Below are 17,686 nucleotides of genomic sequence, written 5' to 3' on the forward strand. Positions count from 1 at the left end.
TTCCCCAATCAAGTGGGAACCAGAGTTCAGTGTCTGTGCACCCCTTAGTCACTGGAATCACTTCCACCTCAATCAACTGGGAACCAGAGTTCAGTGTATGTGCACCCCTTAGTCACTGGGCTCACTTCCTCAATTAACTGGGAACCAGAGGTCAGTGTCTGATAACACCTTACTCACTGGGCTCACTTCCTCAATCAACTGGGAACCAGAGTTCAGTCTGTGAACCCCTTAGTCACTGGGCTCACTTCCTTAATCAACTGGGAACCAGAGTTCAGTGTCTGTGCACCCCTTAGTCACTTGGCTCACTTCCTCAATCAACTGGGAACCAGAGTTCAGTGTCTGTGAACCCCTTAGTCACTGGGCTCACTTCCTCAATCAACTGGGAACCAGAGTTCAGTCTGTGAACCCCTTAGTCAATGGGTTCACTTCCTCAATCAACTGAGAACCAGAGTTCAGTGTCTGTGAACCCCTTAGTCACTGGGCTCACTTCCTCAATCAACTGGGAAGCACAGTTCAGTATATGTGAACCCCTTAGTCACTGGGCTCACTTCCTGAATCAACTGGGAACCAGAGTTCAGTGTCTGTGCACCCCTTAGTCACTGGGTTCACATCCTTAATCAACTGAGAACCAGAGTGTAGTGTCTGTGCACCCCTTAGTCACTTCGTTCACTTCCTCATTCAACTGAGAACCAGAGTTCAATGTCTGTGAACCCCTTAGTCACTGGGTTCACTTCCTCAGAGTTCAATGTCTGTGAACCCCTTAGTCACTGGGTTCACTTCCTCAATCAACTGAGAACCAGAGTTCAATGTCTGTGCACCCCTTAGTCACTGGGCTCAATTCCTCAATCAACTGGGAACCAGAGTTCACTGTCTGTGAACCCCTTAGTCACTGGGCTCACTTACTCAATCAACTGGGAATCAGAGTTCAGTCTGTGAACCCCTTAGTCACTGGGCTCACTTCCTTAATCAACTGAGAACCAGAGTTCAGTGTCTGTGCACCCCTTAGTCACTGGGCTCACTCCCTCAATCAACTGGGAACCAGAGTTCAGTGTCTTTGCACCCCTTAGTCACTGGGCTCACTTCCTCATCTGTGAACCCCTTAGTCACTGGGCTCACTTCCTCAATCGACAGGGAACCAGAGTTCAGTGCCTGTAAACCCCTTAGTCACTGGGTTCACTTCCTCAATCAACCGAGAACCAGAGTTCTGTGCCTGTGCACCCCTTAGTCACTGGGCTCACTTCCTCAATCGACTGGGAACCAGAGTTCAGTGTCTGTGCACCCCTTAGTCACTGGGCTCATTTCCTCAATCAACTGGGAACCAGAGTTCAGTCAGTGAACCCCTTAGTCACTGGTTTCACTTCCTCAATCAACTGGGAACTAGAGTTCAGTCTGTGCACCCCTTAGTCATTGGGTTCACTTCCTCAATCAACTGATAACCAGAGTTCATTGTCTGTGCACCCCTTAGTCACTGGGCTCAATCAACTGAGAACCAGAGTTCAGTGTCTGTGAACCCCTTAGTCACTGGGTTCACTTCCTCAATCAACTGGGAACCAGAGTTCAGTGTCTGTGAACCCCTTAGTCACTGGGTTCACTTCATCAATCAACTGGGAACCAGAGTTCAGTGTCTGTGCACCCCTTAGTCACTGGGCTCGCTTCCTCAATCAACTGAGAACCAGAGTTCAGTGTCTGTGCACCCCTTAGTGACTGGGTTCACTTCCTCAATCAACTGGGAACCAGAGTTCAGTGTCTGTGCACCCCTTAGTTACTGGAATCACTTCCACCTCAATCAACTGGGAACCAGAGTTCAGTGTCTGTGCACCCCTTCGTCACTGGGCTCACTTCCTCAATCAACTGGGAACCAGACTTCAGTGTCTGTGAACTCCTTACTCACTGGGCTCACTTCCTCAATCAACTGGGAACCAGAGTTCAGTCTGTGAACCCCTTAGTCACTGGGCTCACTTCCTTAATCAACTGGGAACCAGAGTTCAGTGTATGTGCACCCCTTAGTCTCTTGGCTCACTTCCTCAATCAACTGGGAACCAGAGTTCAGTGTCTGTGAACCCCTTAGTCACGGGCTCACGTCCTCAATCAACTGGGAACCAGAGTTCAGTCTGTGAACCCCTTAGTCACTGGGCCCACTTCCTCAATCAACTGGGAACCAGAGTTCAGTGTCTGTGCACCCCTTAGTCACTGGGTTCACATCCTTAATCAACTGAGAACCAGAGTGTAGTGTCGGTGCACCCCTTAGTCACTGGGTTCACTTCCTCAATCAACTGAGAACCAGAGTTCAATGTCTGTGAACCCCTTAGTCACTCGGTTCACTTCATCAATCAACTGGGAACCAGAGTTCAGTGTCTGTGCACCCCTTAGTCACTGGGCTCACTTCCTCAATCAACTGAGAACCAGAGTTCAGTGTCTGTGCACCCCTTAGTGACTGGGTTCACTTCCTCAATCAACTGGGAACCAGAGTTCAGTGTCTGTGCACCCCTTAGTCACTGGAATCACTTCCACCTCAATCAACTGGGAACCAGAGTTCAGTGTCTGTGCACCCCTTCGTCACTGGGCTCACTTCCTCAATCAACTGGGAACCAGACTTCAGTGTCTGTGAACTCCTTACTCACTGGGCTCACTTCCTCAATCAACTGGGAACCAGAGTTCAGTCTGTGAACCCCTTAGTCACTGGGCTCACTTCCTTAATCAACTGGGAACCAGAGTTCAGTGTATGTGCACCCCTTAGTCACTTGGCTCACTTCCTCAATCAACTGGGAACCAGAGTTCAGTGTCTGTGAACCACTTAGTCACGGGCTCACGTCCTCAATCAACTGGGAACCAGAGTTCAGTCTGTGAACCCCTTAGTCACTGGGCCCACTTCCTCAATCAACTGGGAACCAGAGTTCAGTGTCTGTGCACCCCTTAGTCACTGGGTTCACATCCTTAATCAACTGAGAACGAGAGTGTAGTGTCGGTGCACCCCTTAGTCACTGGGTTCACTTCCTCAATCAACTGAGAACCAGAGTTCAATGTCTGTGAACCCCTTAGTCACTGGGTTCACCTCCTCAGAGTTCAATGTCTGTGAACCCCTTAGTCACCCGGGTGACTCCCTCAATCAACTGGGAACCAGAGTTCAGTGTCTGTGCACCCCTTAGTCACTGGACTCACTTCCTCAATCAACTGGGAACCGGAGTTCAGTGTCTGTGCACCCCTTAGTCACTGGGTTCACTTCCTCAATCAACTGAAAACCAAAGTTCAGTGTCTGTGCACCCCTTAGTCACTGGGCTCACTTTCTCAATCAACTGGGAACCAGAGTTCAGTGTCCGTGCACCCCTTAGTCACTGGGTTCGCTTCCTCAATCAATTGGGAACCAGAGTTCAGTGTCTGTGCACCCCTTAGTCACTGGGTTCACTTCCTCAATCAACTGAGAACCAGAGTTCAGTGTCTGTGAACCCCTTAGTCACTGGGCTCACGTCCTCAATCAACTGATAAACAGAGTTCCGTGTCTGTGCCCCCTTAGTCACTGGGGTCACTTCTTCAATCAACTGGGAACCAGAGTTCAGTGTCTGTGCACCCCTTAGTCACTGGGTTCACTTCCTCAATCAAATAAGAACCAGAGTTCAGTGTCTGTGCACCCCTTAGTCACTGGGCTCACTTCCTCAATCAACTGAGAACCAGAGTTCAGTGTCTGTGAACCCCTTAGTCACTGGGTCACTTCCTCAATCAACTGAAAACCAGAGTTCAGTGTCTGTGCACCCCTTAGTCACTGGGTTCACTTCCTCAATCAACTGGGAACCAGAGTTCAGTGTCTGTGCACCCCTTAGTCACTGGGCTCACTTCCTCAATCAAGTGGGAACCAGAGTTCAGTATCTGTGCACCCCTTAGTCACTGTGCTCGCTTCCTCAATCAACTGGGAACCAGAGTTCAGTCTGTGAACACCTTAGTCACTGGGCTCACTTCCTCAATCAACTGGGAACAAGAGTTCAGTGTCTGTGCACCCCTTAGTCACTGGGCTCACTTCCTCAATCAAGTGGGAACCAGAGTTCAGTGTCTGTGCACCCCTTAGTCACTGGAATCACTTCAACCTCAATCAACTGGGAACCAGAGTTCAGTGTCTGTGCACCCCTTAGTCACTGGGCTCACTTCCTCAATTAACTGGGAACCAGAGGTCAGTGTCTGAGAACCCCTTACTCAATTGGCTCACTTCCTCAATCAACTGGGAACCAGAGTTCAGTCTGTGAACCCCTTAGTCACTGGGCTCACTTCCTTAATCAACTGGGAACCAGAGTTCAGTGTCTGTGCACCCCTTAGTCACTTGGCTCACTTACTCAATCAACTGGGAACCAGAGTTCAGTGTCTGTGAACCCCTTAGTCACTGGGCTCACTTCCTCACTCAACTGGGAACCAGAGTTCAGTCTGTGAACCCCTTAGTCAATGGGTTCACTTCCTCAATCAACTGAGAACCAGAGTTCAGTGTCTGTGAACCCCTTAGTCACTGGGCTCACTTCCTCAATCAACTGGGAAGCACAGTTCAGTATATGTGAACCCCTTAGTCACTGGGCTCACTTCCTGAATCAACTGGGAACCAGAGTTCAGTGTCTGTGCACCCCTTAGTCACTGGGTTCACATCCTTAATCAACTGAGAACCAGAATGTAGTGTCTGTGCACCCCTTAGTCACTTGGTTCACTTCCTCAATCAACTTAGAACCAGAGTTCAATGTCTGTGAACCTCTTAGTCACTGGGTTCACTTCCTCAGAGTTCAATGTCTGTGAACCCCTTAGTCACTGGGTTCACTTCCTCAATCAACTGAGAACCAGAGTTCAAGGTCTGTGCACCCCTTAGTCACTGGGCTCAATTCCTCAATCAACTGGGAACCAGAGTTCAGTGTCTGTGAACCCCTTAGTCACTGGGCTCACTTCCTCAATCAACTGGGAACCAGAGTTCAGTGTCTTTGCACCCCTTAGTCACTGGGCTCACTTCCTCATCTGTGAACCCTTTAGTCACTGGGCTCACTCCCTCAATCGACTGGGAACCAGAGTTCAGTGTCTGTGCACCCCTTAGTCACTGGGCTCACTTCCGCAATAAACTGAGAACCAGAGTTCAGTGTCTGTGCACCCCTTAGTCACTGGGCTCTCTTCCTCAATCAACTGAGAACCAGAGTTCAGTGTCTGTGAACCCCTTAGTCACTGGGCTCACTTCCTCAATCAACTGGGAACCAGAGTTCAGTGTCTGTGCACCCCTTAGTCACTGGGCTCACTTACTCAATCAACTGGGAACCAGAGTTCAGTGTCTGTGAACCCCTTAGTCACTGGGCTCACTTCCTCAATCAAGTGGGAACCAGAGTTCAGTGTCTGTGCACCCCTTAGTCACTGGAATCACTTCAACCTCAATCAACTGGGAACCAGAGTTCAGTGTCTGTGCACCCCTTAGTCACTGGGCTCACTTCCTCAATTAACTGGGAACCAGAGGTCAGTGTCTGAGAACCCCTTACTCACTGGGCTCACTTCCTCAATCAACTGGGAACCAGAGTTCAGTCTGTGAACCCCTTAGTCACTGGGCTCACTTCCTTAATCAACTGGGAACCAGAGTTCAGTGTCTGTGCACCCCTTAGTCACTTGGCTCACTTACTCAATCAACTGGGAACCAGAGTTCAGTGTCTGTGAACCCCTTAGTCACTGGGCTCACTTCCTCACTCAACTGGGAACCAGAGTTCAGTCTGTGAACCCCTTAGTCAATGGGTTCACATCCTTAATCAACTGAGAACCAGAATGTAGTGTCTGTGCACCCCTTAGTCACTTGGTTCACTTCCTCAATCAACTTAGAACCAGAGTTCAATGTCTGTGAACCCCTTAGTCACTGGGTTCACTTCCTCAGAGTTCAATGTCTGTGAACCCCTTAGTCACTGGGTTCACTTCCTCAATCAACTGAGAACCAGAGTTCAAGGTCTGTGCACCCCTTAGTCACTGGGCTCAATTCCTCAATCAACTGGGAACCAGAGTTCAGTGTCTGTGAACCCCTTAGTCACTGGGCTCACTTCCTCAATCAACTGGGAACCAGAGTTCAGTGTCTTTGCACCCCTTAGTCACTGGGCTCACTTCCTCATCTGTGAACCCCTTAGTCACTGGGCTCACTCCCTCAATCGACTGGGAACCAGAGTTCAGTGTCTGTGCACCCCTTAGTCACTGGGCTCACTTCCGCAATAAACTGAGAACCAGAGTTCAGTGTCTGTGCACCCCTTAGTCACTGGGTTCTCTTCCTCAATCAACTGAGAACCAGAGTTCAGTGTCTGTGAACCCCTTAGTCACTGGGCTCACTTCCTCAATCAACTGGGAACCAGAGTTCAGTGTCTGTGCACCCCTTAGTCACTGGGCTCACTTACTCAATCAACTGGGAACCAGAGTTCAGTGTCTGTGAACCCCTTAGTCACTGGGCTCACTTCCTCAATCAACTGATAACCAGAGTTCATTGTCTGTGCACCCCTTAGTCACTGGGCTCAATCAACTGAGAACCAGAGTTCAGTGTCTGTGAACCCCTCAGTCACTGGGTTCACTTCCTCAATCAACTGGGAACCAGAGTTCAGTGTCTGTGAACCCCTTAGTCACTGGGTTCACTTCATCAATCAACTGGGAACCAGAGTTCAGTGTCTGTGCACCCCTTAGTCACTGGGCTCACTTCCTCAATCAACTGAGAACCAGAGTTCAGTGTCTGTGCACCCCTTAGTGACTGGGTTCACTTCCTCAATCAACTGGGAACTTGAGTTCAGTCTGTGCACCCCTTAGTCACTGGGCTCACTTCCTCAATCAACTGAGAACCAGAGTTCAGTGTCTGTGCACCCCTTGGTCACTGGGCTCACTTCTTCAATCAACTGGGAACCAGAGTTCAGTGTCTGTGAACCCCTTTGTCACTGGGTTCACTTCCTCAATCAACTGGGAACCAGAGTTCAGTGTCCGTGCACCCCTTAGTCACTGGGTTCGCTTCCTCAATCAATTGGGAACCAGAGTTCAGTGTCTGTGCACCCCTTAGTCACTGGGCTCACTTCCTCAATCAACTGAAAACCAGAGTTCCATGTCTGTGCACCCCTTAGTCACTGGGGTCACTTCTTCAATCAACTGGGAACCAGAGTTCAGTGTCTGTGCACCCCTTAGTCACTGGGTTCACTTCCTCAATCAAATAAGAACCAGAGTTCAGTGTCTGTGCACCCCTTAGTCACTGGGCTCACTTGCTCAATCAACTGAGAACCAGAGTTCAGTGTCTGTGAACCCTTTAGTCACTGGGCTCACTTCCTCAATCAACTGAAAACCAGAGTGCAGTGTCTGTGCACCCCTTAGTCACTGGGTTCCCTTCCTCAATCAACTGGGAACCAGGGTTCATTGTCTGTGCACCCCTTACTCACTGGGCTCACTTCCTCAATCAACTGGGAACCATTGTTCAGTGTCTGTGAACCCCTTAGTCACTGGGCTCACTTCCTCAATCAAGTGGGAACCAGAGTTCAGTGTCTGTGCACCCCTTAGTCACTGGGCTTGCTTCCTCAATCAACTGGGAACCAGAGTTCAGTCTGTGAACACCTTAGTCACTGGGCTCACTTCCTCAATCAACTGGGAACAAGAGTTCAGTGTCTGTGCACCCCTTAGTCCCTGGGCTCACTTCCCCAATCAAGTGGGAACCAGAGTTCAGTGTCTGTGCACCCCTTAGTCACTGGAATCACTTCCACCTCAATCAACTGGGAACCAGAGTTCAGTGTCTGTGCACCCCTTAGTCACTGGGCTCACTTCCTCAATTAACTGGGAACCAGAGGTCAGTGTCTGATAACACCTTACTCACTGGGCTCACTTCCTCAATTAACTGGGAACCAGAGTTCAGTCTGTGAACCCCTTAGTCACTGGGCTCACTTCCTTAATCAACTGGGAACCAGAGTTCAGTGTCTGTGCACCCCTTAGTCACTTGGCTCACTTCCTCAATCAACTGGGAACCAGAGTTCAGTGTCTGTGAACCCCTTAGTCACTGGGCTCACTTCCTCAATCAACTGGGAACCAGAGTTCAGTCTGTGAACCCCTTAGTCAATGGGTTCACTTCCTCAATCAACTGAGAACCAGAGTTCAGTGTCTCTGAACCCCTTAGTCACTGGGCTCACTTCCTCAATCAACTGGGAAGCACAGTTCAGTATATGTGAACCCCTTAGTCACTGGGCTCACTTCCTGAATCAACTGGGAACCAGAGTTCAGTGTCTGTGCACCCCTTAGTCACTGGGTTCACATCCTTAATCAACTGAGAACCAGAGTGTAGTGTCTGTGCACCCCTTAGTCACTTCGTTCACTTCCTCATTCAACTGAGAACCAGAGTTCAATGTCTGTGAACCCCTTAGTCACTGGGTTCACTTCCTCAGAGTTCAATGTCTGTGAACCCCTTAGTCACTGGGTTCACTTCCTCAATCAACTGAGAACCAGAGTTCAATGTCTGTGCACCCCTTAGTCACTGGGCTCAATTCCTCAATCAACTGGGAACCAGAGTTCAGTGTCTGTGAACCCCTTAGTCACTGGGCTCACTTACTCAATCAACTGGGAATCAGAGTTCAGTCTGTGAACCCCTTAGTCACTGGGCTCACTTCCTTAATCAACTGAGAACCAGAGTTCAGTGTCTGTGCACCCCTTAGTCACTGGGCTCACTCCCTCAATCAACTGGGAACCAGAGTTCAGTGTCTTTGCACCCCTTAGTCACTGGGCTCACTTCCTCATCTGTGAACCCCTTAGTCACTGGGCTCACTTCCTCAATCGACAGGGAACCAGAGTTCAGTGCCTGTAAACCCCTTAGTCACTGGGTTCACTTCCTCAATCAACCGAGAACCAGAGTTCTGTGCCTGTGCACCCCTTAGTCACTGGGCTCACTTCCTCAATCGACTGGGAACCAGAGTTCAGTGTCTGTGCACCCCTTAGTCACTGGGCTCATTTCCTCAATCAACTGGGAACCAGAGTTCGGTCAGTGAACCCCTTAGTCACTGGGTTCACTTCCTCAGAGTTCAATGTCTGTGAACCCCTTAGTCACTGGGTTCACTTCCCCAATCGACTGGGAACCAGAGTTCAATGTCTGTGAACCCCTTAGTCACCCGGGTGACTCCCTCAATCAACATGGAACCAGAGTTCAGTGTCTGTGAACCCCTTAGTCACTGGACTCACTTCCTCAATCAACTGGGAACCAGAGTTCAGTGTCTGTGCACCCCTTAGTCACTGGGCTCACTTCCCCAATCAACTGAGAACCAGAGTTCAGTGTCTGTGCACCCCTTAGTCACTGGGCTCACTTCCTCAATCAACTGGGAACCAGAGTTCAGTGTCCGTGCACCCCTTAGTCACTGGGTTCGCTTCCTCAATCAACTGGGAACCAGAGTTCAGTGTCTGTGCACCCCTTAGTCACTGGGTTCCCTTCCTCAATCAACTGGGAACCAGGGTTCATTGTCTGTGCACCCCTTACTCACTGGGCTCACTTCCTCAATCAACTGGGAACCAGAGTTCAGTGTCTGTGAACCCCTTAGTCACTGGGCTCACTTCCTCAATCAAGTGGGAACCAGAGTTCAGTGTCTGTGCACCCCTTAGTCACTGGGCTTGCTTCCTCAATCAACTGGGAACCAGAGTTCAGTCTGTGAACACCTTAGTCACTGGGCTCACTTCCTCAATCAACTGGGAACAAGAGTTCAGTGTCTGTGCACCCCTTAGTCCCTGGGCTCACTTCCCCAATCAAGTGGGAACCAGAGTTCAGTGTCTGTGCACCCCTTAGTCACTGGAATCACTTCCACCTCAATCAACTGGGAACCAGAGTTCAGTGTATGTGCACCCCTTAGTCACTGGGCTCACTTCCTCAATTAACTGGGAACCAGAGGTCAGTGTCTGATAACACCTTACTCACTGGGCTCACTTCCTCAATCAACTGGGAACCAGAGTTCAGTCTGTGAACCCCTTAGTCACTGGGCTCACTTCCTTAATCAACTGGGAACCAGAGTTCAGTGTCTGTGCACCCCTTAGTCACTTGGCTCACTTCCTCAATCAACTGGGAACCAGAGTTCAGTGTCTGTGAACCCCTTAGTCACTGGGCTCACTTCCTCAATCAACTGGGAACCAGAGTTCAGTCTGTGAACCCCTTAGTCAATGGGTTCACTTCCTCAATCAACTGAGAACCAGAGTTCAGTGTCTGTGAACCCCTTAGTCACTGGGCTCACTTCCTCAATCAACTGGGAAGCACAGTTCAGTATATGTGAACCCCTTAGTCACTGGGCTCACTTCCTGAATCAACTGGGAACCAGAGTTCAGTGTCTGTGCACCCCTTAGTCACTGGGTTCACATCCTTAATCAACTGAGAACCAGAGTGTAGTGTCTGTGCACCCCTTAGTCACTTCGTTCACTTACTCATTCAACTGAGAACCAGAGTTCAATGTCTGTGAACCCCTTAGTCACTGGGTTCACTTCCTCAGAGTTCAATGTCTGTGAACCCCTTAGTCACTGGGTTCACTTCCTCAATCAACTGAGAACCAGAGTTCAATGTCTGTGCACCCCTTAGTCACTGGGCTCAATTCCTCAATCAACTGGGAACCAGAGTTCACTGTCTGTGAACCCCTTAGTCACTGGGCTCACTTACTCAATCAACTGGGAATCAGAGTTCAGTCTGTGAACCCCTTAGTCACTGGGCTCACTTCCTTAATCAACTGAGAACCAGAGTTCAGTGTCTGTGCACCCCTTAGTCACTGGGCTCACTCCCTCAATCAACTGGGAACCAGAGTTCAGTGTCTTTGCACCCCTTAGTCACTGGGCTCACTTCCTCATCTGTGAACCCCTTAGTCACTGGGCTCACTTCCTCAATCGACAGGGAACCAGAGTTCAGTGCCTGTAAACCCCTTAGTCACTGGGTTCACTTCCTCAATCAACCGAGAACCAGAGTTCTGTGCCTGTGCACCCCTTAGTCACTGGGCTCACTTCCTCAATCGACTGGGAACCAGAGTTCAGTGTCTGTGCACCCCTTAGTCACTGGGCTCATTTCCTCAATCAACTGGGAACCAGAGTTCAGTCAGTGAACCCCTTAGTCACTGGTTTCACTTCCTCAATCAACTGGGAACTAGAGTTCAGTCTGTGCACCCCTTAGTCATTGGGTTCACTTCCTCAATCAACTGATAACCAGAGTTCATTGTCTGTGCACCCCTTAGTCACTGGGCTCAATCAACTGAGAACCAGAGTTCAGTGTCTGTGAACCCCTTAGTCACTGGGTTCACTTCCTCAATCAACTGGGAACCAGAGTTCAGTGTCTGTGAACCCCTTAGTCACTGGGTTCACTTCATCAATCAACTGGGAACCAGAGTTCAGTGTCTGTGCACCCCTTAGTCACTGGGCTCGCTTCCTCAATCAACTGAGAACCAGAGTTCAGTGTCTGTGCACCCCTTAGTGACTGGGTTCACTTCCTCAATCAACTGGGAACCAGAGTTCAGTGTCTGTGCACCCCTTAGTTACTGGAATCACTTCCACCTCAATCAACTGGGAACCAGAGTTCAGTGTCTGTGCACCCCTTCGTCACTGGGCTCACTTCCTCAATCAACTGGGAACCAGACTTCAGTGTCTGTGAACTCCTTACTCACTGGGCTCACTTCCTCAATCAACTGGGAACCAGAGTTCAGTCTGTGAACCCCTTAGTCACTGGGCTCACTTCCTTAATCAACTGGGAACCAGAGTTCAGTGTATGTGCACCCCTTAGTCTCTTGGCTCACTTCCTCAATCAACTGGGAACCAGAGTTCAGTGTCTGTGAACCCCTTAGTCACGGGCTCACGTCCTCAATCAACTGGGAACCAGAGTTCAGTCTGTGAACCCCTTAGTCACTGGGCCCACTTCCTCAATCAACTGGGAACCAGAGTTCAGTGTCTGTGCACCCCTTAGTCACTGGGTTCACATCCTTAATCAACTGAGAACCAGAGTGTAGTGTCGGTGCACCCCTTAGTCACTGGGTTCACTTCCTCAATCAACTGAGAACCAGAGTTCAATGTCTGTGAACCCCTTAGTCACTCGGTTCACTTCATCAATCAACTGGGAACCAGAGTTCAGTGTCTGTGCACCCCTTAGTCACTGGGCTCACTTCCTCAATCAACTGAGAACCAGAGTTCAGTGTCTGTGCACCCCTTAGTGACTGGGTTCACTTCCTCAATCAACTGGGAACCAGAGTTCAGTGTCTGTGCACCCCTTAGTCACTGGAATCACTTCCACCTCAATCAACTGGGAACCAGAGTTCAGTGTCTGTGCACCCCTTCGTCACTGGGCTCACTTCCTCAATCAACTGGGAACCAGACTTCAGTGTCTGTGAACTCCTTACTCACTGGGCTCACTTCCTCAATCAACTGGGAACCAGAGTTCAGTCTGTGAACCCCTTAGTCACTGGGCTCACTTCCTTAATCAACTGGGAACCAGAGTTCAGTGTATGTGCACCCCTTAGTCACTTGGCTCACTTCCTCAATCAACTGGGAACCAGAGTTCAGTGTCTGTGAACCACTTAGTCACGGGCTCACGTCCTCAATCAACTGGGAACCAGAGTTCAGTCTGTGAACCCCTTAGTCACTGGGCCCACTTCCTCAATCAACTGGGAACCAGAGTTCAGTGTCTGTGCACCCCTTAGTCACTGGGTTCACATCCTTAATCAACTGAGAACGAGAGTGTAGTGTCGGTGCACCCCTTAGTCACTGGGTTCACTTCCTCAATCAACTGAGAACCAGAGTTCAATGTCTGTGAACCCCTTAGTCACTGGGTTCACCTCCTCAGAGTTCAATGTCTGTGAACCCCTTAGTCACCCGGGTGACTCCCTCAATCAACTGGGAACCAGAGTTCAGTGTCTGTGCACCCCTTAGTCACTGGACTCACTTCCTCAATCAACTGGGAACCGGAGTTCAGTGTCTGTGCACCCCTTAGTCACTGGGTTCACTTCCTCAATCAACTGAAAACCAAAGTTCAGTGTCTGTGCACCCCTTAGTCACTGGGCTCACTTTCTCAATCAACTGGGAACCAGAGTTCAGTGTCCGTGCACCCCTTAGTCACTGGGTTCGCTTCCTCAATCAATTGGGAACCAGAGTTCAGTGTCTGTGCACCCCTTAGTCACTGGGTTCACTTCCTCAATCAACTGAGAACCAGAGTTCAGTGTCTGTGAACCCCTTAGTCACTGGGCTCACGTCCTCAATCAACTGATAAACAGAGTTCCGTGTCTGTGCCCCCTTAGTCACTGGGGTCACTTCTTCAATCAACTGATAACCAGAGTTCATTGTCTGTGCACCCCTTAGTCACTGGGCTCAATCAACTGAGAACCAGAGTTCAGTGTCTGTGAACCCCTTAGTCACTGGGTTCACTTCCTCAATCAACTGGGAACCAGAGTTCAGTGTCTGTGAACCCCTTAGTCACTGGGCTCAATCAACTGAGAACCAGAGTTCAGTGTCTGTGAACCCCTTAGTCACTGGGTTCACTTCCTCAATCAACTGGGAACCAGAGTTCAGTGTCTGTGAACCCCTTAGTCACTGGGTTCACTTCATCAATCAACTGGGAACCAGAGTTCAGTGTCTGTGCACCCCTTAGTCACTGGGCTCGCTTCCTCAATCAACTGAGAACCAGAGTTCAGTGTCTGTGCACCCCTTAGTGACTGGGTTCACTTCCTCAATCAACTGGGAACCAGAGTTCAGTGTCTGTGCACCCCTTAGTTACTGGAATCACTTCCACCTCAATCAACTGGGAACCAGAGTTCAGTGTCTGTGCACCCCTTCGTCACTGGGCTCACTTCCTCAATCAACTGGGAACCAGACTTCAGTGTCTGTGAACTCCTTACTCACTGGGCTCACTTCCTCAATCAACTGGGAACCAGAGTTCAGTCTGTGAACCCCTTAGTCACTGGGCTCACTTCCTTAATCAACTGGGAACCAGAGTTCAGTGTATGTGCACCCCTTAGTCTCTTGGCTCACTTCCTCAATCAACTGGGAACCAGAGTTCAGTGTCTGTGAACCCCTTAGTCACGGGCTCACGTCCTCAATCAACTGGGAACCAGAGTTCAGTCTGTGAACCCCTTAGTCACTGGGCCCACTTCCTCAATCAACTGGGAACCAGAGTTCAGTGTCTGTGCACCCCTTAGTCACTGGGTTCACATCCTTAATCAACTGAGAACCAGAGTGTAGTGTCGGTGCACCCCTTAGTCACTGGGTTCACTTCCTCAATCAACTGAGAACCAGAGTTCAATGTCTGTGAACCCCTTAGTCACTCGGTTCACTTCATCAATCAACTGGGAACCAGAGTTCAGTGTCTGTGCACCCCTTAGTCACTGGGCTCACTTCCTCAATCAACTGAGAACCAGAGTTCAGTGTCTGTGCACCCCTTAGTGACTGGGTTCACTTCCTCAATCAACTGGGAACCAGAGTTCAGTGTCTGTGCACCCCTTAGTCACTGGAATCACTTCCACCTCAATCAACTGGGAACCAGAGTTCAGTGTCTGTGCACCCCTTCGTCACTGGGCTCACTTCCTCAATCAACTGGGAACCAGACTTCAGTGTCTGTGAACTCCTTACTCACTGGGCTCACTTCCTCAATCAACTGGGAACCAGAGTTCAGTCTGTGAACCCCTTAGTCACTGGGCTCACTTCCTTAATCAACTGGGAACCAGAGTTCAGTGTATGTGCACCCCTTAGTCACTTGGCTCACTTCCTCAATCAACTGGGAACCAGAGTTCAGTGTCTGTGAACCACTTAGTCACGGGCTCACGTCCTCAATCAACTGGGAACCAGAGTTCAGTCTGTGAACCCCTTAGTCACTGGGCCCACTTCCTCAATCAACTGGGAACCAGAGTTCAGTGTCTGTGCACCCCTTAGTCACTGGGTTCACATCCTTAATCAACTGAGAACGAGAGTGTAGTGTCGGTGCACCCCTTAGTCACTGGGTTCACTTCCTCAATCAACTGAGAACCAGAGTTCAATGTCTGTGAACCCCTTAGTCACTGGGTTCACCTCCTCAGAGTTCAATGTCTGTGAACCCCTTAGTCACCCGGGTGACTCCCTCAATCAACTGGGAACCAGAGTTCAGTGTCTGTGCACCCCTTAGTCACTGGACTCACTTCCTCAATCAACTGGGAACCGGAGTTCAGTGTCTGTGCACCCCTTAGTCACTGGGTTCACTTCCTCAATCAACTGAAAACCAAAGTTCAGTGTCTGTGCACCCCTTAGTCACTGGGCTCACTTTCTCAATCAACTGGGAACCAGAGTTCAGTGTCCGTGCACCCCTTAGTCACTGGGTTCGCTTCCTCAATCAATTGGGAACCAGAGTTCAGTGTCTGTGCACCCCTTAGTCACTGGGTTCACTTCCTCAATCAACTGAGAACCAGAGTTCAGTGTCTGTGAACCCCTTAGTCACTGGGCTCACGTCCTCAATCAACTGATAAACAGAGTTCCGTGTCTGTGCCCCCTTAGTCACTGGGGTCACTTCTTCAATCAACTGGGAACCAGAGTTCAGTGTCTGTGCACCCCTTAGTCACTGGGTTCACTTCCTCAATCAAATAAGAACCAGAGTTCAGTGTCTGTGCACCCCTTAGTCACTGGGCTCACTTCCTCAATCAACTGAGAACCAGAGTTCAGTGTCTGTGAACCCCTTAGTCACTGGGTCACTTCCTCAATCAACTGAAAACCAGAGTTCAGTGTCTGTGCACCCCTTAGTCACTGGGTTCACTTCCTCAATCAACTGGGAACCAGAGTTCAGTGTCTGTGCACCCCTTAGTCACTGGGCTCACTTCCTCAATCAAGTGGGAACCAGAGTTCAGTATCTGTGCACCCCTTAGTCACTGTGCTCGCTTCCTCAATCAACTGGGAACCAGAGTTCAGTCTGTGAACACCTTAGTCACTGGGCTCACTTCCTCAATCCACTGGGAACAAGAGTTCAGTGTCTGTGCACCCCTTAGTCACTGGGCTCACTTCCTCAATCAAGTGGGAACCAGAGTTCAGTGTCTGTGCACCCCTTAGTCACTGGAATCACTTCAACCTCAATCAACTGGGAACCAGAGTTCAGTGTCTGTGCACCCCTTAGTCACTGGGCTCACTTCCTCAATTAACTGGGAACCAGAGGTCAGTGTCTGAGAACCCCTTACTCAATTGGCTCACTTCCTCAATCAACTGGGAACCAGAGTTCAGTCTGTGAACCCCTTAGTCACTGGGCTCACTTCCTTAATCAACTGGGAACCAGAGTTCAGTGTCTGTGCACCCCTTAGTCACTTGGCTCACTTACTCAATCAACTGGGAACCAGAGTTCAGTGTCTGTGAACCCCTTAGTCACTGGGCTCACTTCCTCACTCAACTGGGAACCAGAGTTCAGTCTGTGAACCCCTTAGTCAATGGGTTCACTTCCTCAATCAACTGAGAACCAGAGTTCAGTGTCTGTGAACCCCTTAGTCACTGGGCTCACTTCCTCAATCAACTGGGAAGCACAGTTCAGTATATGTGAACCCCTTAGTCACTGGGCTCACTTCCTGAATCAACTGGGAACCAGAGTTCAGTGTCTGTGCACCCCTTAGTCACTGGGTTCACATCCTTAATCAACTGAGAACCAGAATGTAGTGTCTGTGCACCCCTTAGTCACTTGGTTCACTTCCTCAATCAACTTAGAACCAGAGTTCAATGTCTGTGAACCCCTTAGTCACTGGGTTCACTTCCTCAGAGTTCAATGTCTGTGAACCCCTTAGTCACTGGGTTCACTTCCTCAATCAACTGAGAACCAGAGTTCAAGGTCTGTGCACCCCTTAGTCACTGGGCTCAATTCCTCAATCAACTGGGAACCAGAGTTCAGTGTCTGTGAACCCCTTAGTCACTGGGCTCACTTCCTCAATCAACTGGGAACCAGAGTTCAGTGTCTTTGCACCCCTTAGTCACTGGGCTCACTTCCTCATCTGTGAACCCCTTAGTCACTGGGCTCACTCCCTCAATCGACTGGGAACCAGAGTTCAGTGTCTGTGCACCCCTTAGTCACTGGGCTCACTTCCGCAATAAACTGAGAACCAGAGTTCAGTGTCTGTGCACCCCTTAGTCACTGGGCTCTCTTCCTCAATCAACTGAGAACCAGAGTTCAGTGTCTGTGAACCCCTTAGTCACTGGGCTCACTTCCTCAATCAACTGGGAACCAGAGTTCAGTGTCTGTGCACCCCTTAGTCACTGGGCTCACTTACTCAATCAACTGGGAACCAGAGTTCAGTGTCTGTGAACCCCTTAGTCACTGGGCTCACTTCCTCAATCAAGTGGGAACCAGAGTTCAGTGTCTGTGCACCCCTTAGTCACTGGAATCACTTCAACCTCAATCAACTGGGAACCAGAGTTCAGTGTCTGTGCACCCCTTAGTCACTGGGCTCACTTCCTCAATTAACTGGGAACCAGAGGTCAGTGTCTGAGAACCCCTTACTCACTGGGCTCACTTCCTCAATCAACTGGGAACCAGAGTTCAGTCTGTGAACCCCTTAGTCACTGGGCTCACTTCCTTAATCAACTGGGAACCAGAGTTCAGTGTCTGTGCACCCCTTAGTCACTTGGCTCACTTACTCAATCAACTGGGAACCAGAGTTCAGTGTCTGTGAACCCCTTAGTCACTGGGCTCACTTCCTCACTCAACTGGGAACCAGAGTTCAGTCTGTGAACCCCTTAGTCAATGGGTTCACATCCTTAATCAACTGAGAAC

Source organism: Ambystoma mexicanum, chromosome 6q, assembly GCF_040938575.1.
Source record: "Ambystoma mexicanum isolate Mex_15411 chromosome 6q, UKY_AmexF1_1, whole genome shotgun sequence".
Classification (NCBI taxonomy): Eukaryota; Metazoa; Chordata; class Amphibia; order Caudata; family Ambystomatidae; genus Ambystoma; species Ambystoma mexicanum.